Consider the following 21,408-nt stretch of genomic DNA (forward strand, 5'->3'; position numbering starts at 1 on the left):
GATCTGCAACCGATTACACATCAGGCTAACAGTGATTCCAAGATGCTCGATTTGATCTCTCCCCGCCTCCGAAAGCAGCAGCCCGACTCTATAAATTTACCAGAGAACAGATCTACACAGTGCATCAAGAATAGAAGTTTTTATGAGTATTGGTATAGTATTGGGAAATCTGCTCAAATTAGCAAGAGCGCTCATCCCATAGCAGCAGCGCCACTCAGCTACACACATGCATTGGAGACTCGGGGATCGGTAGTAAGAGTAGCAAACAAGATGTGGCCGAAGACAAAGATGGCTAGATCAGAGGATTGTTGGCATTGCGCAGACCTCCAGGCCGAATTCGATGAACTGAGAGTGCAGCATCTTGCCATGGAAGACCAAGTTAAAAGCCTGGAGACAAGAATGGAGGACCAATTCAAGATTCTGAATGAGAAGTATAGAGCTGAAATCAACCTCTTTCTGCATCGAGTATCCTCACTTCATGAAAAATTTAGAAACCTGGCCAACCGCTGCAGCCACGCAGAGGAATCAATCTCAATCCTCCAATATATGATAGAAAAGAAGAACAAGAATGCCACTAGCTCCTCTAGTGTCAAGCAGCCTGATCCAGACCCTCACCCAGAAGAATCCACGGCCAGACAGATCAGTCATATTGAAATAGACTAAGTATGAAGTGTAGATGTAAATTTTGGTCTCTGCAGTTTGTTAGGATCTACAGTAGCCTAGGAATACTTAGCGATAGAACTACTAAGGCAAGGGTTAAGGAAAGGATCTCTTTTGTAATTCCTTGGACCTAGAATAGCCAGAAAATACTGTATGTTTTTTGGAGAACTGACTCCTTCTTTTCAGCCATAATGTAGCATCCGAAATTTGTCTTAAAAAAAAATGTTACAAAATAGTGTTACATTATAGTAAAACATAAAACATAAAAGAAGCAAACAATATAGTAATAGCATGAATTAAAAGTATTAATACAGTAATAACATGGATTAAATAATGATAATGATTAGTATAGTAGTGTTACAAAATAGTGTTGCAAAATAGTAAAACATAAAACATAAAACAAACAAACAATATGCTAATAACATGAATTAAACAATGATAATGATTAGTATAGTGGTATCACAAAATACTAAAACATAAAACATCAAACAAACATACAATATATTAATAACATGAATTAAATAATGATAATAATTAGTATAATAGTGTTACAAAATAGTAAAGAATAAAACATAAAACAAACGAACAATATACTAATAACATGAGCTAAAATTATTAATATAGTAATCACATGAACTAAATAGTTATAATGATTAGTTTAAAAGTGTTACAAAATAGTCTTACAACATATTAAAACATAAAACATAAAATAAACAAACAATATAGTAATAACATGAATTAATTAATGATAATGATTAGTATAATAGTGTTACAAAATAGTGTTACAATATAGTAAAACATAAATCAAACAAATAATATAGTAATAACATGAAATAAATAATGATAATGATTAGTATAATAGTGTTACAAATTAGTAAAACATTAAATATAAAACAGTCGAACCATAGTAATAACATGAATTAAATAATTATATTGATTAGTATAATAGTGTTACAAAATAGTGCTACAATATAGCAAAACATAAAGCAAACAAACAATATAGTAACAACATGAATTAAAATTATTAATATACTAATAACATGAACAAAATAATGATAATGCTTAGTATAATAGTTTTACAAAATAGTAAAACATAAAACATAAGACAAACAAACAATATAATAATAAAATGAATTAAATAATATCAAATTAGTATAATAGTGTTACAAAATAGTGTTATAAAATAGTAAAAAATAAAACATAAAACAAACAAACAATATAGTAATAACATGTATTAAATTTATTAATATAGTAATAACTTGGAATAAACAATGATAATGATTAGTATAATATTGTTATAAAATAGTAAAACATAAAATATAAAACAAATTAACAATATAGTAATAACATGAATTAAATAATGATAATGATTAGTATAAGAGTGTTACAAAATAGTGCTACAATATAGTAAAACATAAAACATAGAACAAACAAACAATATAGTAATACCATGAATTGAAATTATTAACATAGTAGTAACATGAATTAAAATTAATAATATAGTAATAAAATGAATCAAATAATCGTAATGATTAGTACAATAGTGTTACAAAATAGTAAAACATAAAAGAAACAAACAATATAGTAATAACATGAATTAAACAATGATAATGATTAGTATAATAGTGTTACAAAAAACTGTTACGATATAGTAAAACATAAAACATAAAACAAACAAAAAAATATTGGAATAAAATGAATTAAAATAATTAATATAGTAATAACATGAATTAAATAATGTCAATGATTAGTATAATAGTGTTACAAAATAGTAAAACACAAAACACAAAACAAACAAACAATATAGTAATAACATGAACTAAATAATGACAATGATTAGCATAATAGTGTTACAAAATAGGGTTAAATAAAACGTAAAACAAACAAACAATATAGTACTAACATGGATCAAATAGTGATAAATATTAGCATAATAGTGTTACAAAATAGTAAAACATAAAACATAAAACAAACAAACAATATATTAATAACATGAATTAGATAATTATAATGATTAGTATAATAGTTTTAAGAAAATAGTGTTCCAATATAGTAAAACATAAAACATAAAACAAACAAACATTAGTACAATAGTGTTACAACATAGTGTTAAAAAATGGTAAAACATAAAACTTAAAACAAACAAATAATATAGTAATAACATCAAGTAAAATTATTAATATAGTAATAACATGAATTAAATTATGATAATGATTAGTATAATATTGTTACAATATGTTAAAACATAAAGCAAACAAACAATATAGTAATAACATGAATTAAATAATGTTAATGTTTAGTATAATAGTGTACAAAATAGTTTTTACAGAAGAGTAAAACATAAAACATGAAACAAAATAAAAATACAGTAATAACATTAATGTAATAATGATAATGATTAGTATAATATTGTTACAAAATAGTCTAAAAATATAGTAAAATGTAAAACATAAAACAAACAAAGAATATAGTAATAACATCAATTAAATAATGATAATGATTAGTATAATAGTGTTACAAAACGGTGTTACAAAATAGTAAAACATAAAATATAAAAAAAACGAACAATATAGTAATAACATGAATTAAATAGTGATATTGATTAGTATAATAGTGTTACAAAATAGTGCTATAAAATAGTGAAACATAAAACATAAAACAAACTCTTGGGTCCCTATAATACTAGTGATTACCCCATTACTATTGTAGTTATACCCCTTATTTATATTGTTGTGCCCCTATTACCCCCATATTGTTATTTCTGTGCCCCATAGAATCCCTCTATTGTTATTTTTGTGGCTTTATATTATTATTGTTAGGTCGGCTGGATTATATTGTGACTCCTTAGACTCCTATATATAGAAAGGAGGTTTTGTCATTTGTATCATCCAAGAATTGTTCATTTATGTAATGTAAAGGAGGTTGCCCCCTCGAAGAGGCTGAATTCTAAGGCGTTGATCTATCTTTTCTATCTTTTCTTGAGCTGGTTTCATAACATTTGGTATCAGAGCTTTGGATTCTAGGGTTTCGCTGCTCCAAACAGGTCATCGTGGCATTTTCGCTATAACTTTTTTTCTGTGACGTTTCAGAAGTCGCAAAAAAAAACCCATTTGAGAAGAAATCGCGCTGAACCTTGGGTCCAAATTTCAGAGCTTTTCGCGCGATATTTTCGGAGATATGATCTGAGGAAGTTGGTCTTTTTGCAGACTCCTGAATTACATTCAAAACAGGTGACCTGGGGAAAATCGTCATAACTTTCTCTCTGAGGATCGGATTGAAATTTCGTAAGAAGGTACAGAAAGAGGACGGACTGTAGTTTCTTGTATATATTTTTCAGATCAAAGGTTGAAACAGTGACTCGTGGCACGTCGTACAAGTTCGCTCTACTGAACTAGTCTATAATCAAGTCACTGTGGGAGATTTCGCATAACTCTTCCTTGGAGAATCCAATTTGGGTCAGACTTGTGGCATTGGAAAGAGGACACAGAGGGCTACTACAGGTCACAAATTCAGAACTAGATGATCAGAAAGTACAGAGATACATCAGAGGCAATATCGAGCTCCTACAAAGTGAAAAAAGGTGTGTAGATTTTTTTAATTTTTGCTTAAGCTTGGTTTGAAAATTTATTTTGAAGGAATTCAAAGGGCATAGTAGAGCATTATTATCGGTAACTGATGCCCCGAGGAAAGAAAATGCAAACACCTAGTAAGGAACCTGAAAGCTCTAGCATGACTCATGAAGAAGAGGAAGAAATGCTACATGATATATCAAAATTACAAGAACAAGTGCAACAAATGTCACTTGCACAAAAAGCAACAGAAGCTAAGATGGATGGTTTAAGGAAAGATGTAGAAGCTAAGATGGATGGTTTAAAGAAAGGTGTAGAAGCTAAGATGGATGGCATGGAAACTAAGGTGAATGGCATGGACGCTAAAATTGATAGCATGGATGATAAGATGGATAATTTGCTACAAGAAATGGTCACTAATGGTGAAAGGTAGTAAAGGAAACTCATGATGAGAACAAAAGAAATGTTAATCATGATTCCATAGACTCTAATGTTGGATCGAAGACTCACCATATTCCAAAAATCGATATGAGGAAGTTTGATGGCAAGGATCCCGCCACATGGATATTACAGATGGAGCAATTCTTCGATCTCAATAATGTGCAAAACACACAAAAGGTACGTATGGCAACTTTATATTTGGAACCAAATCAGTTTGTATGGTATCAATGGCTTTGTTCTCGTAAACAATTTATCACTTGGGCAATTTTTACGGAAGAATTGATAGCACATTATGAGGATACAAAAAGCAACACTTTTTTTAGCCAATTGATAAGTCTCAAACAAAAGGGTTCAATAATGGAGCACATTGAGGAGTTCCAAAAATTGAACATAAGGGTAAAAGATATTCCAGAGGAGCATAGGATTGATGTGTTCATAGGGTCTTTAAAGGATAATATCCAACATGATGTGCGCCTTTGGGAACCTGATTCATTAGAGAAGGCATTCAGGTTAGCAAGAAAAATGGAAAGCAAAATTATGGCAACTAGGAAGCATACCATTCACAACTATAAAGACGGAAGTGTTGTTGCCCATAGTCTTCCACAACCTACAAGGTTGACACCACAACAATTGGAAGAAAAAAGAGCAAAAGGGCTTTGTTACAATTGTGATAGCAAATACACAAAAGGTCATAAGTGTGCTGAGAAGAAATTATTCTACATAGATTGTGAAGAGGAAGAAGAAAAGGAGCAAGAAAGGTCAAAAGAAGAGGATATATTCCAGGAACAAAGCCTAGATGAAGAACAAATAAATCCGACCATATCTTGTAATGCATTGGCGGGAATTACCACTCCTCAAACCATCAAGATAGAAGGACAAATCAAGAAGAAAAAGGTAATAGTGTTGATTGATTCAGGAAGCACCCACAATTTTATTCATTGTAGGGTAGCAAAAGAATTGAATTGCTTCCTATATCCAGCACCAGAGTGTCAAGTGATGATTGCAAATGGAGGAACAATAAATTGTTCTGGAAAGTGCCATAATATCAAGCTATCCATGGGAGAATATGTATTGACTAGCCCAATGCTTTCCATTCCAATGGGAGGTGCTGATGTTGTACTAGGAGTCCAATGGCTACAATCCTTGGGTACAATAGCTTTTAATTTTCAAGAACTTTTCATGAAATTTTCTGTGGAAGGAAAGGAAGTTGAATTAAGGGGTATTGCAGGGAAACCAGGAAAGATAATCAGCTCTAATGGCATGACAAAGCTTCTAAAAAAGGAGCAAAGAGGTGTAATTGCACAATTATGTTCGCTAGATGTTTCCACATTGGAATCATCTATTTCTCCAGATCTCCAAAAAGTCCTGGACAATCATTCCAAGGTATTTGAGACTCCCAAAGGTCTCCCACCTATGCGTGATCATGATCATGCTATTCATCTGATTCCAGGAAGTGTTCCTCCAAACATCAGGCCGTACAGATATCCCTATGTCCAAAAAAGTGAAATTGAACGTATGGTTGCAGAAATGCTAGAGGCTGGTATAATTCAACCGAGTCAAAGTTCTTTCTCAGCTCCAGTAGTATTGGTGCACAAGAAGGATGGATCATGGCGCATGTGTCCAGATTATAGGGAGCTCAACAAGCTCACTATTAAAGATAAGTTCCCCATTCCTGTCATTGATGAATTACTGGATGAATTGCATGGATCAATTTACTTCACCAAGTTGGATCTTCGTTCGGGATATCATCAAATCAGAATGAAGATTGAAGACATTCCGAAAACGGCATTTAGAACTCATGAGGGTCATTATGAATTTTTGGTCATGCCTTTTGGCCTTACCAATGCACCTTCAACATTTCAAGGTTTGATGAATTCAATTTTCAAACCATTCCTTAGAAAATTTGTGTTAGTATTTTTTGATGATATACTAATCTACAGCAAGTCTTGGAAGGATCATGTTGAACATGTTGACAGGGTGCTACAACTATTGGAGGAGAAACAATTATATGCAAAAAGATCCAAATGTTTCTTTGGAGTCCAGGAGGTGGAATATTTGGGTCATATTGTATCTCATGAAGGAGTTAAGGTAGACCCTAGCAAAATTAAAGCCATTAAGGAATGGAAAATCCCCACATCCATAAAGCATCTGCGAGGATTTCTTGGGTTGACAGGGTATTATCGCAAGTTTGTTAAGAATTATGGGAGAATAGCAGCACCTCTAACAACATTATTGAAGAAAGATTCATTTTCATGGACTCCGGAAGCAACAAAGGCCTTTGAACATCTTAAAGAGGCAATGTGCCAAGCACCGGTCTTAGCTACACCGGACTTCACAAAAACCTTTATTGTGGAATGTGATGCTTCAGGAAATGGAATTGGTGCTGTTCTAATGCAAGATGAAAGACCCATTGCTTTTGAAAGTCGTCCAATCAAGGGAAAGTTTTTAAGCAAAGCTATTTATGAGAAGGAAATGTTGGCAATACTCCATGCACTTAAGAAATGGCGACCCTACCTAATGGGAAGACACTTCAAGGTAAAAACGGATCATGATAGCCTTAAATACTTTTTAGAACAAAGATTATCCTCTGAAGAGCAACAAAAGTGGGTCACAAAGATGTTGGGTTATGACTTTGAAATCATCTACAAAAAAGGGAAGCAAAATGTGGTGGCAGATGCACTCTCAAGAAAGGATGAGGATGTGGAAGCATTGTTGTGTGCCATTTCTATTATCCAACCAGATTGGATAAACGAAGCAAGGGAGGAATGGAAGAATGACGAAGAAGTGTGGGCACTTATTCGAAAGCTACAACAAGATTCCAGTACTTCTGATACATTTAGCTGGAAAAATGATTCGTTATGGTACAAAGATCGCTTATACCTCTGTAAGAATTCCCAGCTAAAACAAAAGATTCTTATGGAATTGCACACTTCTCCCTTAGGAGGGCACTCAGGATTTTTAAAAACTTACCACAGGGTTAAGAAGGAATTTTTTTGGGATGGCCTTAAATCAGATATTCAAAAGTTTGTGGCGGAATGTTTGGTTTGCCAACAAAATAAAGTTGAAACAATTAAGACACCGGGTCTATTACAACCTTTATCCATTCCAAGCCAACGTTGGGAGGAGGTTTCAATGGATTTTATCACAGGTTTACCCAAGTCTGAGGGAAAGAGTGTCATCATGGTGGTAGTTGACAGACTTACCAAGTATGCACACTTTTGTGCATTATCACATCCATTTAAAGCCAGTACAGTTTCTACTGCATTTATGGAAACAGTTCAAAAGCTACATGGAAACCCAAAGATTATTGTAAGTGACAGAGATCCCATTTTCACTGGAAATTTTTGGACAGAATTATTTTCTTGTCTTGGTACTCAGTTAGCTCATAGCTCATCTTATCATCCTCAATCTGATGGGCAAACTGAGATAGTAAACAAATGTTTGGAAGGATATCTTCGTTGCTTTGTATCTGATAAACAGACACAATGGGTCAAATGGTTGCCTCTGGCTGAATGGTGGTATAACACTTCCTTCCATACAGCAACAAAAATGACCCCATTTATGGCACTTTATGGGTATCAACCACCATCCATCACATCATATTTAAGAGAAAATTCTAAGGTTCAGGCAGTGGAACATCACATCGAACATCAACAACAAGTCCTCCAACTCTTAAAGGATAACCTCGTGTTGGCACAAAATAGAATGAAACAACAGGCAGATCAACATCGCAGTGAAAGAAGTTTTGATGTAGGTGATTGGGTATTCCTACGGCTACAACCATATAAGCAAATGTCCCTAAAGCAAGCTAAGAAGGATAATAAATTATCACCAAAGTATTATGGTCCGTACAAGGTGTTGCAAAAGATTGGTACTATGGCATACAAATTGGAGCTTCCTGCAGCTTCTCGATTGCACCCAGTTTTCCATGTTTCATGTTTAAAGAAGGTTATAGGCGACAAGCTCCCAGTTCAAACAATATTGCCAGAACTTGACGAGGAAGGAAAAATTATATTGGAACCGGAAGCAGTCACAGAAACAAGAACTCGACAGCTACGAAATCGATCAATTTCAGAGTATCTTATCAAGTGGAAGAACTTATCCGCTGAAGATTCCACATGGGAGGATGAGAATTTTATGCAGAAGTATCCAGAACTACTCAAGCGTTGAGGACAACACTTTTTTGAAGGAGAGGGGCATGTTGGGTCCCTATAATACTAGTGATTACCCCATTACTATTGTAGTTATACCCCTTATTTATATTGTTGTGCCCCTATTACCCCCATATTGTTATTTCTGTGCCCCATAGAATCCCTCTATTGTTATTTTTGTGGCTTTATATTATTATTGTTAGGTCGGCTGGATTATATTGTGACTCCTTAGACTCCTATATATAGAAAGGAGGTTTTGTCATTTGTATCATCCAAGAATTGTTCATTTATGTAATGTAAAGGAGGTTGCCCCCTCGAAGAGGCTGAATTCTAAGGCGTTGATCTATCTTTTCTATCTTTTCTTGAGCTGGTTTCATAACACAAACAAACAATATAGTAATAGCATGAATTTAAATGATTAATATAGTAATAACACGAATTAAATAATTATAATGATTAGTATAATAGTGTTACAAAATAGTAAAACATAAAACATAAAACAAACAAACAATATAGTAATAACATGAATTAAATAATGATTATGACTAGTATAGTAGTGTTACAAAATAGTAAAACATAAAACATAAAACAAGCAAACAATATGCTAATAACAAGAATTAAATAATGATAATGATTAGTATAATAGTGTTACAAAATAGTGCTACAAAGTAGTGTTACGAAATTGTAAAATATAAAACATAAAAGAAACCAAAAAATATAGTAATAACATGAATTAAATAATGATAATGATTAGTATAGTAGTGTTAAAATATAGTAAAACAAAAAACAAAAAAAAAAAACAAACAATATAGTAATAACATAAATTAAAATTATTAATATAGTAATAACATGAACTAAAGAATGATAATGTTTAGTATAATATTGTTACAAAATAATGTAAAATAAAACATAAAACAAACAAACAATACAGTAGTAACATGAATTAAATAATGATAATGATTAGTATAATAGTGTTACAAAATATTAAAAAATAAAACATAAAAGAAACAAACAATATACTAATAACATGAGTTAAAATTATTAATATAGTAATCACATGAATTAATAATTATAATGATTAGTATAAAAGTGTTACAAAATAGTGCTACAATATAGTAAAACATAAAACATAAAAAAAAACAAACAATATAGTAGTAACATGAATTAATTAATTATAATGACTAGTATAATAGTGTTACAATGTACTAAAACATAAAACAAACAAACAATATAGTTATAACATGAATTAAATAATGATAATGATTAGTATAATAGTGTTACAAAAAACATAAAACAAACAAACAATGTAATAATAACATGAATTAAAATTATTAATATAGTAAGAACATGAATTAAATAGTTATAACGATTAGTATAATAGTGTTACAAAACAGTTCCAATATAGTCAAACATAAAACGTAAAAAAGACAAACAATATAGTCATAACATGAATTACATAATGATAATGATTATTGTAATAGTGTAACAAATTAACAAAACATAAAACATAGAACAAACAAGCAATATAGTAATAAAATGGATTAAAATTATTAATATAGTAATAACATGAATTAAATAATGATAATGATTAGTATAATAGTGTTAAAATATAGTGTTACAATATAGTAAAAGATAAAACACAAAACAAACAAACAATATAGTAATAACATGAATTAAAATTATTCATATAGAAATAATATGAGTTAAATAATGATAATGATTAGTATAATAGTGTTGCAAAATAGTGCTACAAAATAGTGCTACAAAATAGTGTTACAAAATAGTAGAACATAAAACATAGGGTTAAGGGTTTACGGATAGTAATAACATGAATTAAATAATGATAATTATTAGTATAATAGTGTTACAAAATACTGGTCCAAAATAGTATTACAAAATAGAAAAAAATAAAACAAACAAACAATGTCCTAATAACATGAATTAAAATTATTAATATAGTAATAACATGAATTAAAAAATGATATTGATTAGTATAATAGTGTTACAAAATAGCAAAACATAAAACATAAAACAAACAAACAATATAGTAATAACATGAATTAAATAATGATAATGATTAGCATAATAGTGTTACAAAATAGGGTTACAATATAGTAAAACATAAAACAAACAAACAATATAGTAAGAACATGAATTCAAATTATTAATATAGTAACAACATGAATTAAAATTATTAATATAGTAATAAAATGAATTAAATAATGATAAGATTAGTATAATAGTGTTATAAAATAGTAGAAAATAAAATATAAAACAAACAAACAATATCGTAATAACATGGCTTAAAATTATTAATATACTAATAACATGAATTGAATAATGTCAATGATTGTAATAATAGTGTTACAAAATAGTAAATCATAAAACATAAAACAATTAAACAATATAGTTATAACATGAATTAAATAATGATAATGATTAGTATAATAGTGTTACAATATAGTAAATCATAAAGCAAACAAACAATATAGTAATAACATGAATTGAAATTATTATTATAGTAATAAGATGGATTAAATAATATTAATGATTAGTATAATAGTCTTATAAAATAGTGTTACAATATAGTAAAACATAAAACATAAAACAAACAAACAATATAGTAATAACATGAATTGAATAATGATAATGATTCGTATAATAGTGTTACAAAATAGTAAAACTTAAAACATAAAAGAAACAAACAATATAGTAATAACATGAATTAAAATTATTAATATAACAATAACATGAATTAAATAATGATAATGATTAGTATAATAGTATTACAAAATAGCAAAACATAAAACATAAAAAAAAACAATATAGTAATAACATGAATTAAAATTATTAATTTATTAATAACATGAAATAAATAATGATAATGATTAGTATAATAGTGTTACAAAATATTGTTATGATACAGTAAAACATAAAACATAATACAAACAAAAAATATAGGGATAAAATGAATTAAAATAGTTAGTATAGTAATAAGATGAATTAAGTAATTCCAATGATTAGTATAATAGTGTTACAAAATAGTAAAACACAAAACATAAGACCAACAAAAAATATAGTAATAACATGAATTAAATAATGATAATGATTAGCATAATAGTGTTACAAAATAGGGTTACAAAAAACATAAAAGAAACAAACAATATAGTAATAACATGAACCAGATAATGATAATGATTTGCATAATAGTGTTACAAAATAGTAAAACATAAGACATAAAACAAATAAACAATATAGTAATAACATGAATTAGATAATTATAACGATTAGTATAATAGTGTTAAAAAAATAGTGTTTTAATATAGTAAAACATAAAACATAAAACAAACAAACAATATAGTAATAACATTAATTAAATAATCATAATTATTAGTATAATAGTGTTACAACAGTGTTAAAAAATAGTAAAACATAAAACTTAAAACAAACAAACAATATAGTAATAATATCAAGTAAAATTATTAATATAGTAATAACATGAATTAAATAATTATAATGATTAGTATAGTTGTGTTTCAAAATAGTGTTACAATATAGTAAGACATAAAACATAAAACAAACATACAATATAGTAATATCATGAATTAAATAATGATAATGATTAGTATAATATTGTTACAATATTATAAAACATAAAACAAAAAAGCAATATAGTAATAACATGAATTAAATAATGTTAATGTTTACTATAATAGTGTTACAAAATAGTTTTACAAAACAATCAAACATAAAACATAAAACATGAAACAAACAAAAAATACAGTAATAACATTAATGAAATAATGATAATGATTAGTATAATATTGTTACAAAATAGTCTTAAAATATAGTAAAATGTAAAACATAAAACAAACAAACAATAGAGTAATAACATGAGTAAAATAATTATAATGATTAGTATAATAGTGTTACAAAATGGTGTTACAAAATAGTAAAACATAAAACATAAAACAAGGAAATAATATGCTAATAACAAGAATTAAATAATGATAATGATTAGTATATTAGTGTTACAAAATAGTCTTAAAATATAGTAAAATGTAAAACATAAAACAAACAAATAATAGAGTAATAACATGAGTTAAATAATGATAATGATTAGTATAATAGTGTTACAAAATGGTGTTACAAAATAGTAAAACATAAAACATAAAACAAGCAAACAATATGCTAATAACAAGAATTAATTAATGATAATGATTAGTATATTAGTGTTACAAAATAGTAAAACATAAAACCTAAAACAAACAAACAATATAGTAATAACATGAATTAAATAATTATAATGATTAGTATAATATTGTTACAATATAGTAAAACATAAAACATAAAACAAACAAACAATATAGTAGTAACATGAATTAAAATTATTAATATAGTAATAACATGAATTAAATAACGATAATGATGAGTATAATAGTGTTACAAAATAGTGCTTACGAAATTGTAAAATATAAAACATAAAACAAACAAACAATATAGTAATAACATGAATTAAATAATTATAATAATATAGTAGTAACATGAATTAAAATTATTAATGTAGTAATAACATGAATTAAATAATGATAATGATGAGTATAATGGTGTTACAAAATAGTGCTACAAAGTAGTGTTACGAAATTGTAAAATATAAAACATAAAACAAACAAACAATATAGTAATAACACGAATTAAATAATGATAATTATTAGTATAATAGTGTTACAAAATAGTAAAACATAAAATATAAAACAAACGAACAATATAGTAATAACATGAATTAAATAATGATATTGATTAGTATAATAGTGTTACAAAATAGTGCTACAAAATAGTGAAACATAAAACGTAAAACAAGCAAACAATATAGTAATAGCATGAATTTAAATTATTAATATAGTAATAACATGAATTAAATAATTATAATGATTAGTATAATAGTGTTACAAAATAGTAAAACATAAAACATAAAACAAACAAAGAATATAGTAATAACATGAATTAAATAATGATTATGATTAGTATACTAGTGTTACAAAATAGTGTTGCAAAATGGTAAAACATAAAACATAAAACAAACAAACAATATGCTAATAACAAGAATTAAATAATAATAATGATTAGTATATTAGTGTTACAAAATAGTATAAGATAAAACATAAAACATAAAACAAACGAACAATATAGTAATAACATGAATTAAATAATGATATTGATTATTATAATAATGTTACAAAATATTGCTACAGTATAGTAAAACATAAGACATAAAAAAAACAAACAATATAGTAATAACATGAATTAAATAATGATAATGATTAGTATAATAGTGTTACGAAATAGTTTTAGACAAAAAATAAAACAAACAAACAATATAGTAATAACATGAATTAAATAATTATAATGAACAGTATAATAGTGTTACAATATAGTAAAACATAAAACAAACAAACAATATAGTAATAACATGAATTAAATAATGATAATGATGAGTATAATAGTGTTAAAAAATACCCCGGATGTGGGTGACACAGGTGTCATTAATGGCTCTCATGCCAACTGTTATTAATGAGTACTGCATGCTGCAAAGCAGCGGGGCTCCCCAGACCTTCACCTTAAGTAAAGAGGATAGACAATATTTCGATGGAGATGGCGACGTCTGGGCATTTATGGTTTACTCTGTTCGAAGCATGGCAAGGATGGTTATATTCAATACCTTCCGGCTCTTCCCTCTCATGCTGTGCTTCAATTCCTCTTGCTCTGAGTTCTGGTCCTCGAAGGTTCTGGGAGGTAAGAGGGTCTTCATTTTCAGAGGCGTGCTTCACAGGTTTCAAGCACATCTCAGGGGTAAGCGGCTCTCTCATCCTTCTCAAACCTGCTCAGTGTGTATTTCCTGTTCTCTGGCTCAATCATTTTGTCTTTCAATTGCCCTCTTTGTTGTTTCTGTTGTTTCTATGGCCATTCATTGGCTCCTCAATATGGTCCGCCAAGGTGGCAGGAGGAGACCCAGAGGGCATCATGGTGATGGCTATCGGCCTACAGCCAGCAGCTCTGAGAACCCTGATACTCGCTTCCATGTTCTCATGCACAATATTCTTATCTACTGGTCCTTCTTTGATATGTTCTTCTGTCATGTAGTTTTTTGTAGCACTTATTCTTAGAATCCTTCCATTCTGAGGCGAACTTGTTGTGTAAAGAGCCCTCATGAATCTTCTGAGGCCTCGATTACTTGTAAAATTATTTTTATTTTAAGTTAATAGATACTAGTCTTTGCCGAGAAAAAAAATAGTGTTACAAAATAGTGCTACAAAATAGTGTTACAAGATTGTAAAATATAAAACATAAAACAAACAAACAATATAGTAATAACATGAATTAAACAATTATAATGATTAGTATAGTAGTGTTACAAATAGTGTTGAAAAATAGTAAAACATAAAACATAAAACAAACAAACAATATGCTGATAACATGAATTAAACAATGACAATGATAAGTATAGTCGTATTGCAAAATAGTAAAACATAAAACATAAAACAAACGTACAATATAGTAATAACATGAATTAAATAATGATATTGATTATTATAATAGTGTTACAATATAGTAAAACAAAAAACATAAAAAACAAACAATATAGTAATAACATAAATTAAAATTATTGATATAGTAATAACATGAACTAAAGAACGATAATGTTTAGTATAATAGTGTTACAAAATAGTACAAAATAAAACATAAAACAAACGAAGAATATAGTAATAACATGAATTAAATCATGATAATGATTAGTATAATAGTGTTACAAAATACGGTTAGAAAATATTAAAAAATAAAACATAAAAGAAACAAACAATATACTAATAACATGAATTAAAATTATTAATATAGTAATCACATGAATTAAATAATTATAGTGATTAGTATAAAAGTGTTACAAAATAGTGTTATAATATAGTAAAACATAAAACATAAAATAAACAAACAATGTAATAATAACATGAATTAAAATTATTAATCTAGTAATAACATGAATTAAATAGTTATAATGATTAGTATAATAGTGTTACAAAATATTGTTACAATATAGTAAAACATAAAACGTAAAAAAGACAAACAACATAGTAATAGCATGAATTAAATAATGATAATGATTATTGTAATAGTGTTACAAATTAATAAAACACAAAACATAGAACAAACAAACAATATAGTAATAACATGAATTAAAATTATTAATAACATAGTAACATGAATTAAAAAATGATAATGATTAGTATACTAGTGTTTCAAAATAGTGTTACAGTATAGTAAAACATAAGACATAAAACAAACAAACAATATACTAATAAAATGAATTAAATATTGATAATGATTAGTATAATAGTGTTAAAATATAGTGTTACAATATAGTAAAACATAAAACACAAAACAAACAAACAATGTAGTAATAACATGATTTAAAATGATTCATATAGTAATAATATTAATTAAATACTCATAATGATTAGTATAATAGTGTTGCAAAATAGTGTTGCAAAATAGTGTTACAAAATAGTAGAACATAAAATATAGGGTTAAGCGTTTATCGATAGTAATAACATGAATTAAATAATGATAATGATTAGTATAATAGTGTTACAAAATAGTAAAACATAAAACATAAAACAAACAATATAGTAATAACATGAAATAAATAATTATAATGATTAGTATAATAGTGTTACAAAATAGTAAAACATAAAACAAACAAACAATATAGTAAGAACATGAATTCAAATTATTAATATAGTAATAACATGGATTAAATAATTATAATGATTACTATAATAGTGTTACAATATAGTAAAACATAAAACAGAAAACAAATAGAGAATATAGTAATAACATGAATTAAATAATGATAAGATTAGTATAATAGTGTTATAAAATAGTAAAAAATAAAACATAAAACAAACAAACAATATCGTAATAACATGGGTTATAATAATTAATATATTAATAACATGAATTAAATAATATCAATGATTGGTATAATAGTGTTACAAAATAGTAAAACATAAAACATAAAACAAATAAACAATATACTTATAACATGAATTAAATAATGATAATGATTAGTATAATAGTGTTACAATATAGTAAAACATAAAGCAAACAAACAATATAGTAATGACATGAATTGAAATTATTAATATAGTAATAAGATGGATTAAATAATATTAATGATTAGCATAATAGTCTTATAAAATAGTGTTACAATATAGTAAAACATAAAACATAAAATAAACAAACAATATAGTAATAACATGAATTAAATAATGATAATGATGAGTATAATAGTGTTATAAAATAGTGCTACAAAATAGTGTTACATAATCGTAAAATATAAAACATAAAACATAAAACAAACAAACAATATAGTAATAACATGAATTGAATAATGATAATGATTAGTATAGTAGTGTTACAAAATAGTGTTGCAAAATAGTAAAACATAAAACATAAAAAAAACAAACAATATGCTAATAAAATGAATTAAACGATGATAATGATTAGTATAGTAGTATTACAAAATAGTAAAATATAAAACATAAAACAAAAGTACAATATAGTAATAACATGAATTAAATAATGATATTGATTAGTATAATAGTGTTACAATATATTAAAACAAAAATCATAAAAAAAACAAACAATATAGTAATAACATAAATTAAAATTATTAATATAGTAATAACATGAACTAAAGAACGATAATGTTTAGTATAATAGCGTTACAAAATAGAATAAAGTAAAACATAAAACAAACAAACAATATAGTAGTAACATGAATTAAATAATGATAATGATTAGCATAATAGTGTTACAAAATAGTGTTAGAAAATATTAAAAAATAAAACATAAAAGAAACAAACAATATACTAATAACACAAATTAAAATTATTAATATATTAATCACATGAATTAAATAATTATAATGATTAGTATAAAATTGTTACATAATATTGTTACAATATAGTAAAACATAAAACATAAAATAAGCAAACAATATAGTAATAACATGAATTAATTAATGATAATGATTAGTGTAATAGTGTTACAAAATATTGTTATATTATAGTACAACATAAAACATAAAACAAACAAACAATATAGTAATAACATGAATTAAAATTAATAATATAGTAATAAAATGAATTAAATAATGTTAATGATTAGTACAATAGTGTTACAAAATAGTAAAGCATAAAACATAAAACAAACACACAATATAATAATAACATGAATTAAAATTGTTACTATAGTAATAACATGAATTGAATATTGATATTGATTAGCATAATAGTGTTACAAAATACCTTTGCAAAATAGTAAAACATAAAACATAAAACAAACAAACAATATGCTAATAACATGAATTAAAATTATTAATAAAGTAACAACATGAATTAAATAATGAGAATGATTAGTATAATAGTGTTACAAAATAGTAAAACATAAAACATAAAACACACAAACAATATAGTAATAGCATGAATTAAAATTATTAATATAGTAATAACATGAATTAAATCATGATAATGATTAGTAAAGTAGTGTTACAAAATAGTGTTGCAAAATAGTAAAACATAAAACATAAAACAAACAAACAATATTGTAATAACATGAATTAAATAATGATAATGATTAGTATAACAGTGTTACAAAATAGTGTTACATAATAGTAAAACATAAAACAAACAATATAGTAATAACATGGATTAAATTTTTGATATAGTAATAGCATGTAATAAATAATGATAATGATTAGTATAATAGTGTTACAAAATATTGTTACAAATAGGAAAACATAAAATATAAAATAATCAAACAATATAGTAATAACATGAATTAATAACGATATTGATTAGTATAATAGTGTTCCAAAATAGTGCTACAATATAGTAAAACATAAAACAAACACACAATATAGTAATAACATGAATTAAAATTATTAATATAGTAATAACATGAATTAAATAATTATAATGATTAGTATAATAATGTTACGAAATAGTGTTACAATATAGTCAAACATAAAACATAAAATAAAGAAACAGTATAGTAATAGCATGAATTAAATAATGAAAATGATTAGTATAATAGTGTAATAAAATAGTGTGGCAAAACAACGAAAAAAACATAAAACAAACAAACAATATAGTAATAACATTAATTAAAATCATTAATATAGTAATAACATGAATTAAATAATTATAATGATTAGTATAATAGTGTTGCAAATTAGTAAAACATAGAACAAACAAACAATACAATATTAACATGAATTAAAATTATTAATATAGTAATAACATGAATTAAAAATATTAATATAGTAACAACATGAAATAAACAATGATAATGATTACTATAATAATGTTACATAATATTAAAACACAAAATATAAAACAAACGAACAATATGGTAATAACATGAATTAAAAAATGATATTGATTAGTATAATAGTGCTACAATATAGTAAAACATAAAACATAAATCAAACAAACAATATAGTAATAACATGAATTAGAATTATTAATATAGTAATAACATGAAATATATAATGATAATGATTAGTAAAATAGTGTTACAAAATAGTAAAACATAAAATATAAAAAAAATGAACAATATAGTAATAACATGAATTAAATAATTATATTGATTAGAATAATAGTGTTATAAAATAGTGCTACAATATAGTAAAACATAAAACAAACAAACAATATAGTAACGACATGAATTAAAATTATTAATATACTAATAACATGAACTAAATAATGATAATGATTAGTATAATAGTGCTACAAAATAGTGTTACAAAATAGTAAAACATAAAATATAAAACAAACAAACAATATAGTAATAACATGAATTAAATAATTATAATTATTAGTATAATAGTGTTACAATATAGTAAAACAAAAAACAAAAAACAAAAAAATATATATTAATAACACGAATTAAATAATGATAAGATTAGTATAATAGTGTTACAAAATAGTGTTATAAAATAGTAAAAAATAAAACATAAAGCAAACAAACAAGGAATATAGTAATAACATGAATTAAAATTATTAATATAGTAATAACATGAGTTAAGTAATGATAATGATTAGTATAATAGTGTTGCAAAATAGTGTTACAATATAGTAAAACATAAAACAAATAAATAATATTGTACTAACATGAATTAAAATTATTAATATAGTAATAGCATGAAATAAATAATGATAACGATTAGTATAATATTGTTACAAAATAGTAAAACATAAAATATAAAACAAAAGAACAAGACAGTAATAACATGAATTAAATAATTATATTGATTAGTATAATAGTGTTACATTATAGTAAAACATAAAACATAAAAGAAACAAACAATATAGTAATAACCAAAATTAAAATTATTAATATAGTAATAACATGAATTAAATAATGATAATGATTAGTATATTAGCGTTACAAAATAGTAAAACATAAAACATAAAACAAACGAACAATATAATAATAACATGAATTAAATAATGATAATGATTAGTATAATAGGGTTACAAGTTAGCATTACAATATAGTAAAACTTAAAAGATAAATAAACAAACAATATAGTAATAACATGAGTTAAATAATGTTAATGTTTAGTATAATAGTTTTACAAAATAGTTTTAAAAAATAGTAAAACATAAAACATAAAACAAACAAAAAAATACAATAATTACATGAATTAAATAATGATAATGATTAGTATAATAGTGTTACAAAATAGTCTTAAAATATAGTAAACTATAAAACATAAAAAAATCTGGTAATAACATGAATTAAAATTATTGATATAATAATAACATAAATTAAAATTATTAATATAGTAATAACATGAATTAAATAATGATAATGATGAGTATCATAGTGTTAAAAAATAGTGCTACCAAATGGTGTTACAAAATTGTAAAATATAAAACATAAAACAAACTAACAATATAGTAATAACATGAATTAAAATTACTAATATAGTAATAACATGAATTAAATAATTAAAATGATTAGTATAATACTGTTACAAAATAGTGTTATAAAATAGTAAAACATAAAACTTAACACAAACAAACAAAATAGTAATAACATGAATTAAACCCATTGCAGGATGGTTCTACCTGTAGGCTGAGAAATTTGGATCTGAAAGGAGTCAAAGAAGTGCCTAGACGCAGTGGAGAAGTAGATCTGCTGCTTGCTTACGACAGAGATGACAATGGCACCATCTATGCCAGAGAAAGCCCTATGCAGAGGCTTGCTAACGTGTTGTTTTAGCTCTGCACCTGAGTCTACGTATTGCCCACTTTGGTACCTTTGCAGGCAGATCTGGCAGGTTCCAGGGGCAGATCCACTGTTGGCTTGCCTACCTTACAAATCCCGGATAGAACACACGCTTTTTGGACAGCGATGAGGAGGTCAAGCGTTCAAGCCTCGCCTGCTCCCTCTTCCTGTCGTCGATCCACTTCAAACCGGCCTGCCGATGCACCCTATCGACCACCTAGATCTTCAAGTGG

The sequence above is a fragment of the Pinus tabuliformis genome, chromosome 6, assembly GCF_031772625.1.
Source record: "Pinus tabuliformis cultivar Carrire ecotype Pingquan chromosome 6, CPIR1, whole genome shotgun sequence".
NCBI lineage: Eukaryota > Viridiplantae > Streptophyta > Pinopsida > Pinales > Pinaceae > Pinus > Pinus tabuliformis.